Genomic DNA, 16,681 nt, shown 5'->3' with positions numbered 1-16,681 from the left:
CAAATAGTGACAAGCCTGTTTCCTCTTAACCTCAATTTATTTGCTCATTTCTTTGTACGTAACCAATTTCTGACCCTGCCACCTTAATGCCCCCTCAGCCCTGCCAGCCCTGGCTGCCTCTATGGGAGAAAGGGAAGAGAATTCTAAATACTCAAGTTTTAAATATCCCTTTCTCACAACCACGCCAAGCATTGTTCCCAAGTTCCCCTTGCTCTGTGTTTACCTGTTCACAGCTCATGGATTTTTTTATATTCATCAATTTAATAAGTATTTATTGAACCCTGTAGTGGGAACTGTAAATGCAGATGAAGTCAGTATTTAAGATGACCAGGCTAGTGGAATTAAACAGAAGTACACTAATGTACACAGTCTGGATGGGTGGGGAGTTTGGGGGAGAATGGATGGATATGTGTATATGTGTGGCTGAATCTGAATCCCTTCGCTGTTCACTTGAAACTACCACAACATTGTTAATTGGCTATACCCCAATACAAAATAAAAAGTTTAAAGAAAAAAAAAAGAGGAAAAAAACCTAACAGCAACAAAAAAAGTACACTGACCACTAAATGCACTGATTCAAGTGTGTTGGGGAGTACAAAGGAAGCACAAAGTGTGTTGGGAGCATAACCTGGTCTGGGCTTCTTGGTTGCTTCCCAGGAGAGGTAACACTGAGCTGAATCGAAGAACAAACTCAAGGTGGAGGGAGAAGTGAGAGGGAAATAGGCAAAAAGAGACCAAGGCACACTCACAGTCATGTGGGTAATTTGCTAAACATGAGAAATGGGGGTGGAGAGAAAAACAGAGGCACCTCTTATCTTTTAGGATTTGGGAGTCTTTAGCTTATGTAAGGGAAAGCTATGAAAGTGAAAGTGTTAGTCACACAGTCATGTCTGACTCTTTGCGAACCCATGGACTATAGCCTGCAAAGCTCCTCTGTCCATGGAATTCTCCAGGCAAGAGTACTGGACTGGGTAGACATTCGTTTCTCTGGGGGATCTTCCCAACCCAAGGATCAAATCCGGGTCTCCGGCATTGCAGGCAGATTCTTTACCATATGAGCCATCAGGAAAGCCCTAGTGTAGACATAAGAAGGGAGAATTATGGAGAAGAGGGTGGTTAAGGACAAAATCCTGACAAGCATCAACATTTAAGGGGCAGGTTGAAGGAAAGCTGGGGTGGCAAGAGGGGTAGGAAGAAACACTGGAGAAACTAGCTAATGCTCTCAGCAAAGCTAAGGAGGGAGTCGTCTCCAGGGTCACTGAAGATGAGGATGGAAAACTTCCCATTGGATCTGATAATTAGGAGGTCCCCTAGAGATTTTCATGAGTGTGCTTTTCTTTCTTTTTTTTTTTTAATGAGTGTACTTTTCATGAGGTGAACAGGACAAAACTGGGATTGCAGTGGCTTGAATATACGGGGGTTTAGAAAATGGAGATGAACGATATAGTCTGTGCCCAAATCTTCTAACTTCCTCTTTCTTTTCTTTCCCCATTCGTGCTCAATTGCAATACAAAATTGTTCCCATTTGCTCCCTTGTATACTCAGTGCTGTTTCTAAAACATAATAGTCACTCAATAAAATTTTGTTGCATGATAACCACCCCCCCACCTCTAACCCACAGAGGGAGCTGTAAGAAAATCACTTCAACCTGTAGAGGGAGATGAAAGAAAGTCATAGGAGTGGGGGTAAGGGGAAGGATTAACCTATAGAAAGAGCCAGAAGAAACTCCTAAGGTAGTGTTAACCACACACTCTCACCTCTAGGAGGAGCATCAAGCTTCTTGTCTTCCAGGCATTCCCAAGGAAAACTTGAATGAGGAATCTTCATCAAGGAGTACTCCGCTTAGGTAATAATTATTCATATATACCTAATATAGACCTTCTGTTTGTGGCATGTGATACCAACTTTCCATTTATGAAAGCAATGTGAAGATTTCAGTTAACATAAACTTAGCAAATAATATTTTTAAAGACATGTATTTTAAAGATAAATATAACAAAGAAAAAGTGAGTTCACTTAAAGAAACATCAAAGTAAAATCATAAATCAGAACTTAGATCCAGGAATGGATTGGGTCACAGTGATGTATGGAATTGTTGGTATGAAGAGGTTAAACTCTAATGAATCTGCAGAAGATGCTCTTTGGGGTCCCTCTTTGGAGCCTCTTCTGGGATTCTTATTCTGTTCACTCTTCTATGAAGTGTGGTAAGAGAAGTCGGGCACTTCTGTAGCTTCTGAGAAGATACCTCCCTCTCACCTTGGTCTCTTGCCTGTCTATTTCCCTCTCACTTCTCTCTCCACCCTAAGGGGAACTTAACTGGGGTTCTGGGAGAAGAAACCTAAAGAGTGCTTGAGGCCTGATTTCCTAGGTCCTGGTTTGCTTGGAACTGAGTGGTTTTCTGGGGACTTTCATTGCTAAGGCAAGGAAAATCCTGGGCAAACTGGGACCAATTGGTCACGCTAAATGGTTTCTTGCCTGGCCTAGATGTGATTTTCCTTCAGTTTTTTTCCTTAATGATCTCTTCTGACTGAAGTAGAGGTGAGTGCTCCAAAGCTAAAATCAGAATGTTGCCCTCAGAGAAAGAAGCTTCTAGACTGGGTCACTGAGGTCTACTTGCTTTGGGCAAAAGGAAGTTTAGTGTAATCCTTTTGGTGACTACACTGAAGTTTGAGGTGAAAGACGGAACTAGTAAAGGGTTTATTTGTTTGAATCTATTCTTCAGGCATTTATCTTTCTCTGGAACCTATGGGGTTGGATTGAGAGGAGTGGGGAACTGTGGCTGTTGTAAGTAGTGGGTCAAGATTCTACGATTTATAATCCTAATGAATATTTCCTCCTCTAAGACAAAATTAACATTTCGTAGTAGTGTTTTAAATTATTTTCTTTTTTTAAGAAGTTTTTTTCTTCATTCATTTAAAAATTATAAATTATGAGGGGAAAAGTTCATTATAAACAGTTTAAATCTTATAGAAGTATGCAAAGTAAATAAATGCCCCCCCAGTCTTTTCACTTATAGTTTGATTTGTATGCCTAATTACCTCTTTATATATATATGTGTGTGTGTGTATGTGTGTGTGTGAACATGCTTATAACAGACATGTGCATATTTTATAACTTTTTATTGAAGTATAACATACATAGAAAAAAGTGTTCAGCTTGATGAATTATTACAACTGGATGGTCTGTGGAATGTTCTGGCATGTTCTGTGTGACCTGGGTGATGGTTACATGGTTTTATTTGTGATCATTCATGGAGGGCAAGTGGCTAGAAGTGGGCATTCAGGGCACCTCAAGTGTTCTGGAATGTTCTGTGTGATCTAGGTGATGGCTATATGGGTTTATTCAGTTTGTAGTAACTTATAAGGGGGTGAATGGCTAGACAGAGACATTAGAGAGTGCTTCAGAATTTCTTTAATTTTCTATGTTGACCAGGATGATGATTTATGGGTTCATTTTTAGTAATTGTGTAGTATTCCCATGTAAGAACATTCCATAATTTATTTAATTAACCTTTAACTGATGGTCATTTAAGTTCTTTATAATTTATTGGTATACACAAATAATATTATTTTTGTTTCTGTAAGTATTTCTGCAGGAGAGAGTCTTAGAAGTGATAAATTATTGAGTCAAAGGGTATGTGCATTTTGTTTATTATGTTCCTTTTGAAAAGATAATACGTTAAAAGATAATATGTTTAAAAATTCTACAGGTACAAAAGGGTGGACAATGAAAAGTCTTTCTCCTGTCTTCATCCCCCAGCCACCATAGCTCCTCTTCCCCACAGCAACTGTGTTTTTATTTTATTGTGTATCCCTATAGGGAAAGTTTGCATATATGCAAACAAATTCATCAATATATTCCTTTTTCCAAAAATTTACACATATAATAGCATATTTGTATGAGCTATTACTGTGTAATCTCCCCCTCCTTCCCCCTGAAACCTTAGTGACTTAAAATAGTTCATTTATTCTCATGAGTCTATGGGTAACCTGGGTGGTTCTGCTGTTCAAGACCAGGCTCAGCTTATCAAAAAGAAATTATTGAGACCACTTGGGAAGTTTGAATATGGACTGTGAATTAAATAATATTATTTTATCAAATTTTTTCAATCAAGGATTCAAAATTCAGGGTCAAAGTTCAAGCAAATTCATTTAGTTGTCATGTTTCTTTAGTTTTCTTTAGAATAGAACAGCTCCCCCACTTTTTTTCATCTTTTATGAAATATTCATTTCAGAGACCCTGGGCCAGTTGTCTTGTATAAGGTCCTGTAATTTGGATTTGTCAGATTGTCTCCTCATCATTAGGTTCAGTTAAACATTAGATTAGTTAAACCTTTTTGGCAGGAATACTACATAGATGATTCTCATTGCATCACATCAGGAGGTACATGATGTCAGTTGTCCCATTGGTGATGCCAAATTTGATCACTCAGTCAAGGTAGTGTTCTCCAGATTTGTCCACTGTAAAAGTACATTTCCCCCTTTGTAATTAATGCTAACTTAGTATTTAAAAAGTAGATGTGACCATGTACATGTCCTGTTCCCCAACAACTTTCACCCAATAGTTTCAGCATTCATTAGTGATACCTACCTGGGTCAGTTTTTAAGATGGTGGCTGCAAAATATTTTACTAATTTTGTCATTCCTTCCATATTTGTTAGCTAGCATTCTTCTGTAAAGAAATCTGCCCCCTTTTTTGCATATCAATGTGTTATAACCCATTACCTTTATTTTATTATACTGTTGCATGAACAGACAGATCATTGGAACGAAGCAAAAACTCCAGAAATAGACCCAAGTATATATGAAATGTTAACATATAGTAAAGCCTTACATTGTACACTGGAATAAACTCCAAATAGACCTAAATGTAAGAGATTAAACCATGTAAGTACTGTAAGAAAACATGGATGAATTCCTTTATGAGTTTCTCCTGGATGTGGAGAAAGTCTTCCTAAGTATGCCTCCAAATCCAGATACAATGAAAAAGATGGATAATTTCAACTACAAAAAATGGAAACCTGTTGCATGGGGGAAAAAACCATGGTCAAAAGAAACACAACAAAACTGGGAGAAATACTTATCTAAAGGGCTAATCTCCCAAATATATATATATATATATATATAAAGAAGTCTTAAATTCCATAGGGATGGAAAGGCTAAAAATCACAAGAGGAAAATGGGCAAAAATATGAAGACACAGTTCATAGAAGAAAATAAACAAATGACCCTTAAATATAGGAAAAGATACTCAACTTCATACACAGTAAAGTGAAAGTGAAAGTCACTCAGTCAGGACTCTTTGTGACCCCATGGCCTATACAGTCCATGGAATTCTCCAGGCCAGGATACAGGAGTGGGTAGCCTTTCCCTTCTCCAGGGGATCTTCCCAACCCAGGGATCAAACCCAAGTCTCCCGCATTGCAGGCAGATTCTTTACCAGCTGAGAGATGCAAATATGCTTTTTTAAGAAATATGTAGTCTACTTGACTCTCTGGGTCATTTGGGGAGGGGGGTGAATGAATGAATGAATGAACTACTGGATCCTTATATTTACCAATGGGGCCTGCCACTTAATAGTCAAACGAATGAATGAATAAATGAATGAATAAAATGGAGGCAACCTCTATGTTTTCTTTAGTTCCCTCTCTCCTCTTTTGTTTCCATATCAAAATTCCTTTCCAAATTTTTCTCCTTAATTTCCCTCTTGTGTCTATTTGTCAACTAAAGTAAAACTTTAAGTATGGCCAATAGCATAAAATAAAAAAAACTTAAATGTGGCAAGTTTTAAAGGAAACTTAAATGTTAACATCTAAAGTGCTAGAAAAAGTCTGGCTTTCATATCTTGCTATAAGTATTCTCTCATGTACCACAATAAGGAAATTGAAAAATAATTTATCAATGAAATCATTCCAACATTTTTGTGATCTTATTACTAAGACTACTAACAATTTTGTTGCAGAACTACAGTATTTTAACTTTACTCTTGTGAATTGATTTGGGACTGTAACCATCATAACTTTGATTCCTCAAGAAAATACATTCCAGGCACCAAAAAATGAATATATCAATAAATGTTTGAAATATAACACACTTGAAAGTTAAAGGTCTGCATGTTTCTGAGTGCCTATTGATCGAATTTGTTAACAAGCCCTTAAGCAGTTGTCTTTTTTTTTCTACCACTAGAAATTCTGGGTATATTTTTCCATTACAGTTAATTTTCAACTTGTAGAATAAGATGTTCAAATGTTGATTTTTTATCTCAGAACTTTAATGAGTCACTTGATTTTACAAGCCCAGAAAAACAGCTCCCCCCCCCCGCCAGACAGTCTTAAAAATAGATCTTGTTTTCTCTAACACAGTAATTATAAATTGATGCAATAAATATTACTTTGAAATTTTGCTCAGTTGAAAGACACTATAGAAAAATCTACAGATCTGCTTTGTCCTTATCTTCGTGCATCTTTAGGAGTTTTGATAGCCTATGTAAATAAGCATGCTGATTAGCAGCAGTTTAGAACAGAAAAACATTTTGCAGGGCTTTTTTTTAAGGCTTTGATGAATATGAATACAAATTGAACTGGGACAACTAGGGGTTTGAGGTTAAAAGTGAGGTAGCAGCCTTTCAATAGCTTATTGTAAAAGGACTATACACTCACTGGAGAATACCTGAAAAGTAATGGGAAACAGAAGACAAAATTTCAAGTGAAAATGAAAATCACCATAATTACACCAGGTGGAAATAACTATATGTTTGTGGGGTTTTTCTAGATAATTGAGTTAACACTCTATATATAATATATTTTAGTCTATGAAAGCACTTAAACATTGAGAGTATTTTTTAAAGAAATCATCTTCCAGGGTATTTAGGCTTCATGGGTTCTCACACTGCTGTGGTGAATAGTTTAAGAATCTGCATCTTGAAATCAGTTCTTAGAAGTCCTGTTTTGATTACCTGCAGATGTCAGTGTGGATCTGAGTCTGGTTCAACAGTTTGTTCCAGGATGTGGGGAGACAGTTGAAGTCCAGTTGTGAACCAGTTGCTTGTTAAACAAACACTAATTTAGTTTGGATGAGAGATGTGAGCTGCAAGGGCCTTAACTTGCCAACATTTCTTTTGACACAATTTTAATAAGCATGGATATATTCTCTAGTTACAGAGGTTCACAGAAGATTACACCTTCTTGCTCCTGCTTCTGATTGCTTGACCAGTCTTTCTGAAATTTGTCATAGTGCTAGAGAAGTGGAGTTGGTGTTCTTGGGCTTGTTCAATTTGACTTCAACCCAGATGGCAAGTCTAGGGGATATATTACAAGCTGTGTTGGTTTACTTTCTACTGTTATCACATATTTACACACAAAGTTTAAAACCCATAATTTCTACTCTCAAAGAGCATCGTCTCTGCCATTCCTTCCGATTGTTCCTTTCTTTTTTTACATTATCCCACTCTCATCCAACTTCATAACATACAAAGTCAGAGTGTTTATTAGGCTGGGAAATTGTCAGAGACTAGCAGGGGTTCATCATGGCAAAACCCTGTTCTTTCTTGAGTCACAACAAATTACCATCTGTTTCATAAGCTAGCAGGCTTCCTCTCAGCTATAATTTGCTATATATATTGGTACATAAATTGTTGGTAGCTTCTGTTTACCTAGCAACAGAATCTGTTTGGCAGAAGGCGGTGGGAAAGGAGGCTTTTCTTTTTTTTTTAAGACAGTTTCTTCATCTTCAAATTTTCTTCAAGTGCAAGAAAGGCAGATGTACTGGCCCAAACGATTTGCTTTTTATATCATTTTAACCCAACTTGCCTAGTAAATGCTGACTTTGGAGATTATTTTTGCTACTTTGATTACCTCAAATATAACTGAATGCCCTCTTAAAAATTCTTTTTTTCTGTTATATGCAAATTTTGTATAATCACTTTGAAAAACTGCCTTGACCTTGTAGCTGTCAAAGACCACTGAGTTTGGGGACTACCCAGTGTAAATTTCTCCTGCTTTCGAGTATTTTAACTTCACTTGTGGATTTTGCATGCTGAGTTTACATGTCAAGAGCATTGGTCAGGAGACAAAGAAAGAGAAATACCGTATGGCATCACTTATGTGTGGGATCTAAAAAAAGAAGTCAAACTGATAGAGAGAGTAGAATGGTGTTTGTGAGAGGTTGGGGGAAATGGGGAGGTGTTGGTCAAAGGGTACATACTTCCAGTTAAAAGATGAGTAAGTTCTGAGGATCTAATGTACAGCCTGGTGACTATAGTTAATAATACTGTGTTGTGTACTTAAAATTTGCCAAAGAGGAGATTGTAAGCATTCTTGCCAGGAAAAAAAAGGAATTATGTGAGGTGATGGATGTGTTTATTGTTCATTAACTTGATTGTGTAATCATCTCACTGTGCCTACATGTACCAAATCATTATGTTGTACACTTTAAATACATTGCAATTTTATTTGTCACATGTACCTCAGTAAAGCTGGGGAAGGGCAGGAAGAGCATTGGTCAGGACCTGGTGGTCTTTAAATTAAGTGTAACTAAATCAAGCACTTTGCACTATGATGTCTGCATTACTTTAATTTTTCTTTGATTGTGTAAGTTATACATTCCTATCTATTCACTTTCTTCACTTTCTTATCAGCAGAGCAATGTGTCTGCTGAAAGGAAAAAAAGCCAGAGGGAGAAGAAACATTCTGACATTCTCTTCATGTTAGTTATAGACATCAGATGCTGTTAAAGGCCAGAGTGTATTTTATGCATTCATTTTGAGCAGGGAAGGAAGTGTTGTCCTGTCAACTTCCTTCACAAAACACCAGGCTATAATTTGCTGTGGGCTTACTGCAGGCTCATGCCTTGTTGCAAATGACTGGTTTTCCATTTTGATCTGCAACTGTTGTGGAGTTTGCTATGAAAAGGCAAGGTGGAGGTTACTAACCTACTCTTCGCTCCAAAAGAAAAAAGAGAAGAGAGAGGAAGGAATCAAAAGGAAAAAGAACTTCTATATCATCCTGAGGTTTTGACACTGGTTATAAGAAAAGAATATGGCAGAATTGTTATATAGACAGAGTTCTTTTGACCAGAGTGTTTCCATGTCTTCCTTTTGCAGTCTTTGTTTCTGCTCTCTTCAGTCCCTGATTCTGCACTTGCCCAGTGTTGCGAGGGACATGGGAATTAACTGGGATGAGGAGATAGTTTTTCTGCCTTCATTGTTAATACAAACACTTATTCTTGCCTCTCTTCCAGTAATGCCAGTCAGGTAGGTAAGGAATTATCCATCTTAAGCCATGAGATTGAGACCCATTTTCATAGAGAAGATGTGCTTAGTCGCTCATCTCTTCGTGTCCGACACTTTGCTTCCCCATGGACTGTAGCCCGCCAGGCTCCTCTGTCTGTGAGGATTCCCCAGGCAAGAATACTGGAGTGTGTTACCATACCCTCCTCCAGGGGATCTTTACAACCCAGTGATCAAACCCAGGTCTCCCGCATGGCAGGCAGATTCTTTACTGTCTGAGAGACCAGGGAAGCCCATAGAGAAGATAGTGAAAGGCAAATAAGGGAAGATGAATTCACCAGAGAGGAGCTGGCAGAAGAAAAGCAGAGGACTGGGCTTTCAGGACATGAGGGAGACATAAGAAGAATCTGGGAGTGAATGATCAAGGAGGGAAGCTCATTGTCTCACCTAAGCAACACTTCTTAGGCAGTGGGATGTACTAGGGACAAGAGGTGGGAGAAACAGTCCTCTTTAGAGAGGAGAAGTTTTAGATGGTAATGACTGGGGGGGAAATGGTGGAGGATACCCCAAACGTCTTTGGTGGCTTCTTAGCTATAAAGAAGGTACAGAAGCCAGATTGCCGAGGACCAAGAAAGCAATGCAGGCATGGAAGGAAGTTTTTATTCTAAAAGTTTGCAGCATTTAGATACTGGTAGCAACAAGGAGAGGAAGGTCACTGGTAGGGTAGTTGTTACTGCTGTTAATGATGAGATTGAACAGCCCATGGGACAAGTGAGAAATCAGAGGATCCTATTGAGTACTGCTATCCAATAGAACTTTCCACAGTGATGGAAGTGTTCTGCATCTGCATTGTCCCATCAGGTAATCTCACATGGCTATCAAGCACTTGAAATGTGGCTAGTGTGATTGTGGAACTGAATTTTTAGTTTCATTTGATTTTAATTCATTTAAATTCAAATAGCCACACATGGCTAGTGGCTACCATACAAGACCGTGCAAGTTTTGAGGGAGAGGATAAATGTGGGAGTAGAAAGGTAGGAAAGGGTGAGTTCTACAGCAGAGAGGGAGAGAATAATTTAGAGAGTACTAAGAAAAAGAATCATCTCACATCTCCAGTAGCTAAGGGAGTTATACCCATAGCTTCAATTTTTTCAGCAACCTTTCTCAAGCTCATCTACTAAGAATGGGGGTGTTGGGATAAAGAGGACTTGGGGACCTGAAGAGAAAGACTGGAATATTCACAGTGTAAGGTATATAAGGAACAACTGGGCAGTGATGAGAGCCAAGCTGTAGTTGACAGTATGAATTAGTGGTGGGCCAAGTCTAAGGGGCTCAATATGGTGAAATTTGTACTGGGCCAAGTGTGTGCAATTCCATATAAGGTTCTTTTTGGAATAAGAAATGAGCTAAAAGGATCTGGAAAAGATTATCATGCAGTTTAAGCTTTGGAAGTTATGTTTAAGTGTATCTCAGCAGCTCTATTACTCTACCATAAATGTTTCCTGATAAATTTCATTGGTTTTTTTTTTTTTTGTGTGTGTGTGTGAGTTTAAGCCTTGATAGTATAAAATATATTTGAAAGAATTTCGCTAGACCTGTTGGGCTCCTTCTGCCCAGGTGGTGTTTGGTTATTAGGTGATCGGCCAGGTTCCATTGCTTGTTCTTCTCATGAAAGAGTTTGTGGGTAGTTCACCCATCGCTAGTATAGGGGTAAAGGTGGCGGGAGGCTTCCTCATAGCTATAAAAATTATAGCACTGTGCAAATCAATGTCTAGTTGATTAACACCTTTTCCAGATGTCCTAGGGGCAAAGGAGATGCTTATTGCAATATAGATCTTATTTGTGGGAAAGGATAAAAATTAAAGGAATGAGCAGATAGGAATAGAAACTGATCAGCTAGAGTCTTTCTGTATGTCAACAGCATCAAAAGAATTATGAACCAAAGAGGTTTTTTTTTAAAGTCAAAGTACAGACAGATGTAGACAGCAGTTTAAAAACTTGGTTTTAAAATGGAAATCACCAAGCATAAAATTTTAGCTTCAGAAAAAAAGTGTGCACTTTGGCTAACTAGTCAACCCTGTGGATGTTTCCAAGTAAGTCTTTAATTCTTGTTTTTGTTGCAGCCTAACACTCTTGGGAAAGGCTAGTTTATGTCAAAAGCCCATGACTAATAACACTCATCAGAACTCCTCCTCTAACACTAAAAAAATGAGCACAATGTGTCTCATTTAATACATTCCAGTGGCCAGAAATGGACAACATGACCTCTCCATTCTGTAGAGTTCCAGCCAAGGCTTTAAGGAGAAATAAAACATATATTGAATCCTCAGCTTGCCAATATTACACCTAGGCCATTGACTTGTCAGTTGTTTTATCCATCGAGACAGAGAATCTGCCATATGAAACATTCCCTCATATAAATCCTGATACCAGAGTATGTCAACCTGCCTAAGCAACCTCAGTAGCTCCAACCAAATGAAATTTCCAAAGATGAGAACCCTTCCCTGGTGGCTCAGACAGTAAGGAATCTGTCTACAATGCAGGAGGCCCAGGTTCGATACCTGGATTAGGAAGATCCCCTGGAAAAGGAAATGGCTACCCACTCCAGTATTCTTGCTTGGGAAATCCCATGGACAGAAGAGCCTGCTGGGCTACAGTCCTTGGGGCCGCAAAGAGTTGGACAAAACTAAGTGACTAACACACACACACACACAAGCTCCAACCAAATGAAATTTCCAAAGATGGGAACAAAATCATGGAAAGTAGAACCTGGTGTGCCTCAAGGTGTAAGGAATCAGAAATTCTAGAATTTTAATCTGTTCATTCAGGCATTTGTTAGTTATCTTCCAAGAACCCCTAACACTGGGGTAAGATGGGAAGAGGATGGAGATTCAAAGACAGTATGAGATTTGGCCCACAAAGATCTTGGACTCCAGTTGAGATAACAAACTTGAAGCTGCTAAAGCAGTTTGATAGCAATTAGGTACTTAGTAAAGGCCAGAAGGGTGACTAGAACATGTCCTCTTAAATAAAGAGATATGTGATAGCATGGAAAGAACCCTGGACTAGTGTGTCTAAAGCCAGTTTTGTCATGAATTGAATGAATTATCTTGGCCTGAAACTAAGTCCTTAGTTGTTGTTCAGTCGCTCAGTCGCGTCTAACTTTTTGTGACCCCGTGGAATGCAGCATGCCAGGCTTCCCTGTCCTTCACCATCTCCTGGAGCTTGCTCAAACCCACGTCCATTGAGTCAGTGATACCATCCAACCATCTCATCCTCTGTTGTCCCCTTCTCCCACCTTCAATCTTTCTCAGCATCAAGGTCTTTTCCACCAAGTCGACTCTTCACATCAGGTGACCAAAGTATTGAAGTTTCAGCATCAGTCCTTCTAATGGATATTCAGAACTGATATCCTTTAGGATTGACTGGTTTGATCTCTTTGCAGTCCAAGGGACTCTCAAGAGTCTTCTCCAACACCACAAGTCCTTAGCTGGTCTTCCTATAAGATGAAGATGGTGCTACTTGGTAAGCTGGCTTCTGCAGAGGGCTTCTTGGAACATCAAATGAGAGAGATCATGGTGGTGAGAGTCTTGCCTGGGTGGGGGGCCATGCTGCGTAATTCCTTAAGTCCTTTCCCACTCATAAGATTCTAGGATTTTGTAGTAGCAGATGTAAAAGTGCTTTTAAAAATGTTAAGAAGTCTAAAATGTGACATTTGTGTCATTCTCTTCATTATAAATGCTCCTTGTGGACTCCTGATGGCTGATGTTCTCCCTCTCTCTGCTGATGGGCCCACCCCAAGGTGCACTTCCTAACTTTCAGGCCAGGGTTCTCTTTCTGACCCCTTAACGTCTCTTAAAAATTAATAAGCTGACTGACCAGCAGAGAATTTCCCAAGGAAGTCCCTACTATTTTCCCACTCCCACAGACATTTATTTTCTCTTCCCTGACAGAGTATAAACTTCACTACAGGCCACTGAACAAAATAATATCTTCTTTCAAAATCATTAAGCTGAGTGACCAGGCAACTTGAAATATAGGAAGGCGTTTCCCGGGAAGGTCAGGTCACCACCATCCCCACGGCCTTAAGCGTTTATCTTCCCTTCCCCATCAGAATGCAAGCAGTGTTATGTGGCAGCCTGGGTGGGAAGAGAGTTTGGGGGAGAATGGATACATGTATATATATGGCTGAGTCCCTTTGCTGTTCACCTAAAACTATCATACCATTGTTAATCAGCTATACTCCAATACAAACTAAAAAGTTTGATTAAAAATAATAAAGTCTGCCTTTGACCACAAAAAGAAAAAAAAAACAAAAGAATGCAAACTGTCATATTACTCACTGGACAGACACTCTTTGGGCCTCCCAGATAAGCCACATTTAGCCACAGGAAGCAAGAAAATAAACAGGGAGTTCTTGGTGCAGGTTAGCCATGGGTTAATGAGAGGTTTCATTTAACTCTAGGTGGTCAGCAGTGTTCCACCCCACCTCTCCCAGAGTATGTTATTGTCCTAAGTGAAGAGGCCCAAGGGTAATGCTTAGAAATGAGTTTAAGCTGTTATACATCAACTAAGGACAAAGTCCCCCATGCTTCTGTGCTTACAGCCTTGCTCTATACCGTTCCTTGTGACCTAGTATATATTACCTTGGATTGTTTATAATTTTTCCAAAGCATATAGCACATATTCCTTATGAGAACCCTTGTAGTCCCTTGAACATTGAGCACAATGTTCTGTACACAATATTCACTAGATTTGAAAAACAAATTCCAAGTAATGTAGAAAATACAATCTTTCAAAGTATTTACAGTCCAAAAGAAATCATACTGATACTAATCCAAGAAACTTGGAAGTCTATTCGCTTCCACACTTTCACCTCAAATAATGCAGATTGGTTTAACAGCCCACCATGACTCACTAATGTGTATGTCTGGTTACCTCTGGCAGTCAGTGCTGGGATCTGGGAGTGGAGTTTGGGCATTAGTTAGCTTTGCCAATGACTGTGATATATCATCTATAATATATGATACGTGATATAGCCAGCACAGCCAAACAAGTCACTCTGAGAGTGAGTTATTGGCTTTCTGGATAGAAAAGGTATTGGGTCAAGTCCAAAAACAGCACTGAATTTTCCTACTCTGTGAGCAGCAAGAAAAATGAGGGCCAAGGTGACCACAATCCTATCTAGCCCTTACATCTGCATTTACTGAGATGTTTTTAAAGTCCTTTATGTTAACTCCAGAGAGGCAGTAAAAATGAACCCAAACTGAAAAGATGTAAAGGGTGTCTTCCTGTCTCTTGGGACAATCAGGCAGCCTGCCGGCCTAGACGGCCGAAAAGGCAACCTGCCCGGGGATACCAGACAGAGGTCAGGCAAGGAACCGAAACTGTTCTGCAAGAGGAATGGGAGTTTTGAAAAATTAAGAACAGGGCAAGGAGGAAGCCGGTGATGGGAACTGGACCCTGAGTCACAGGCAGGCCTATGGTCACATACCATCCGGAACTGGATATCACCCTGAACTCGGCAAGTTTAGCCTGGCCCATCAATGGATGGCACCTTCAATCTCAGCTTGGACGAATCTTAGTTTCTCCAATTGATTCATGTTATATTCAACACAAACTGTAGAGGGGTAAGGAGGAGAACAGATTTTCAGGCCTCCTTACCTCCCTCTGAAGCTGCAGCTAGTGTGTTTTTTTCACCCAACACCTTCAAACAAAAGAGAACTACATTAGCTTCCTTCTGGGAAAGGAAGGAACCAGACTCTCTGGGGTTTGGGTCATGCTTGCTACTGAGGCATTAATCAGGGTCCTGACATCGCTGGAAAGGGCTGGTTTCCTCTTCACATATAGAATCATAAAGGGGGCACAACATTCAAACAAAAGGCCAAGGAAACCTCTCCCAAAGATCCTATCAACTGCAGTTATGGACCAAGGAGTCTGGCCAGAAGGGAAAGCCCATTTTAGAAAAGGACCCTGTTTTTCCAGGCAGTGACATTCCTGTTACTCCGGATATGACTATAGTTCCAAAGAGGTCACTGGGGTAGAACTTAACTTCAGCTGGTGTTTCAGGAGTGGCCAATTACTCAGCGTAGGGTTATTTTTCATTATCTCCAGCTTAAGGAGCATGGATATCCTACACTTAAGGTGGTGGCCATTACAATTTTATATCCGACCATCACGTTGTTTAGCACAAGTATAGTTTTGAGAACTGCTTCCAGTTTCAGTGGGTGGAGCCTAATCAGTCATAACAATCTTGGTAATGCTGGATACCTCAGATATACCTTGCTGCAAGGTTTTGTGTAGAAATGGGTGAGTGACCCAGTTCACATTAATGAGAGATGAAGGAAAGTTTGCTGTGAGGAAGGGTTCCTCATTGCTAAGAAAGCAGCCTCTCTCCCTCTAATATGTTGTCCTGTGTGGATGTGAGGTCTGAAACTGCCACAAACATCTCACTCAAGCTTGAGGATCAAGTCCTCTTGGAGAGAATATCAGGACACAGAGAAGAGCAGGAAAAAGAAACTGGGGTTACAGTTATATCAGCCCTGAAGCTACCTGCCTCAGGACTTCCAGTTTTGTAAACCAAAACCTTTCCTGTTGGGGGTGTAGATGATGACAAAGAGAAGCTGGCTGGTCACTGAGACCAGAAACTCCCAGATCATGTAGTGGGGACTCTGGGGAACTGGAGTCCACTTAACTAGATTCAGAGGAGATTATAATTCAGAGGCCAGTTTATTCATTAACGATGGAATGTATGCCTTTCCAATGCCTGGAAGCCTTATGTCCTCTAACTTCCCTTCCCAGTATTGAGGTACCTGGGAGACCAAGTTGGTAGTAACAGTAGCCACAACAACAAATAATAATAATAATAGCTTAATTTGCCTGAAGTTACATAGCTAGTAAATAGAGCACAGTATTTAGACTCTGTTCTATGTGAGTCCAAAGCCCAAACCCTTTTTATAAAATTTTTATTGGAGTGTAGTTGATTTACAATGCTGTATTAGTTTCAAGTGGACAGCAAAGTGAATCTGCTATACATGGGCATATATCCACTCTTTTTAAGATTCTTTCCCCATATACAAAACCCAAACTCTTAACTATTAATTTATCTAGCCTTGAGTGGCAATCAGGAGGTTTTTATGACTCAGTTCAGTCACTCAACTTGACTTTTTGTGATCCCATGGAGCACGCCAGGCTTTCCTGTCCTTCACCATCTCCTGGAGCTTGTTCAAACTCATGTCCATTGAGTCGGTGATGCCATCCAGCCATCTCATCTTTGTCATCCTCTTCTCCTTCCGCCTTCAATCTTTCCTAGCATCAGGGTCTTTTCCAACGAGTCAGCTCTTTGCATCAGGTGGCCAAAGTATTGGAGCTTCAGCTTGAGCATCAGTCCTTCCAATGAATATTCAGGACTGATTTCCTTTAGGATGGACTGTTTGGTTCTCTTTGCAGTCCAAGG

General features: G+C 39.6%; 1 protein-coding gene across 2 annotated transcripts in view; it reads left to right on the top strand.

Moving 5' to 3' along the window:
- Positions 1-16,681, top strand: part of PLAC1 (placenta enriched 1) — a 212,263-nt gene that overhangs the window by 12,730 nt on the left and 182,852 nt on the right. Inside the window, exon 1 of one of the 2 annotated variants that reach the window (XM_043896015.1) lies at positions 1,786-1,846. The exons of the other annotated variant lie outside the window; for it this stretch is intronic. The gene's annotated coding sequence lies outside the window, so the exon portion shown is untranslated. Of the gene's footprint in view, positions 1-1,785; positions 1,847-16,681 lie in introns of those variants that run through there. 2 annotated transcript variants of the gene reach the window in all.

Source organism: Cervus elaphus, chromosome X (assembly GCF_910594005.1).
Source record: "Cervus elaphus chromosome X, mCerEla1.1, whole genome shotgun sequence".
Classification (NCBI taxonomy): Eukaryota; Metazoa; Chordata; class Mammalia; order Artiodactyla; family Cervidae; genus Cervus; species Cervus elaphus.
Note: the sequence above shows the minus strand (reverse complement) of the source record. Positions and strands in the feature narration are given on the sequence as shown.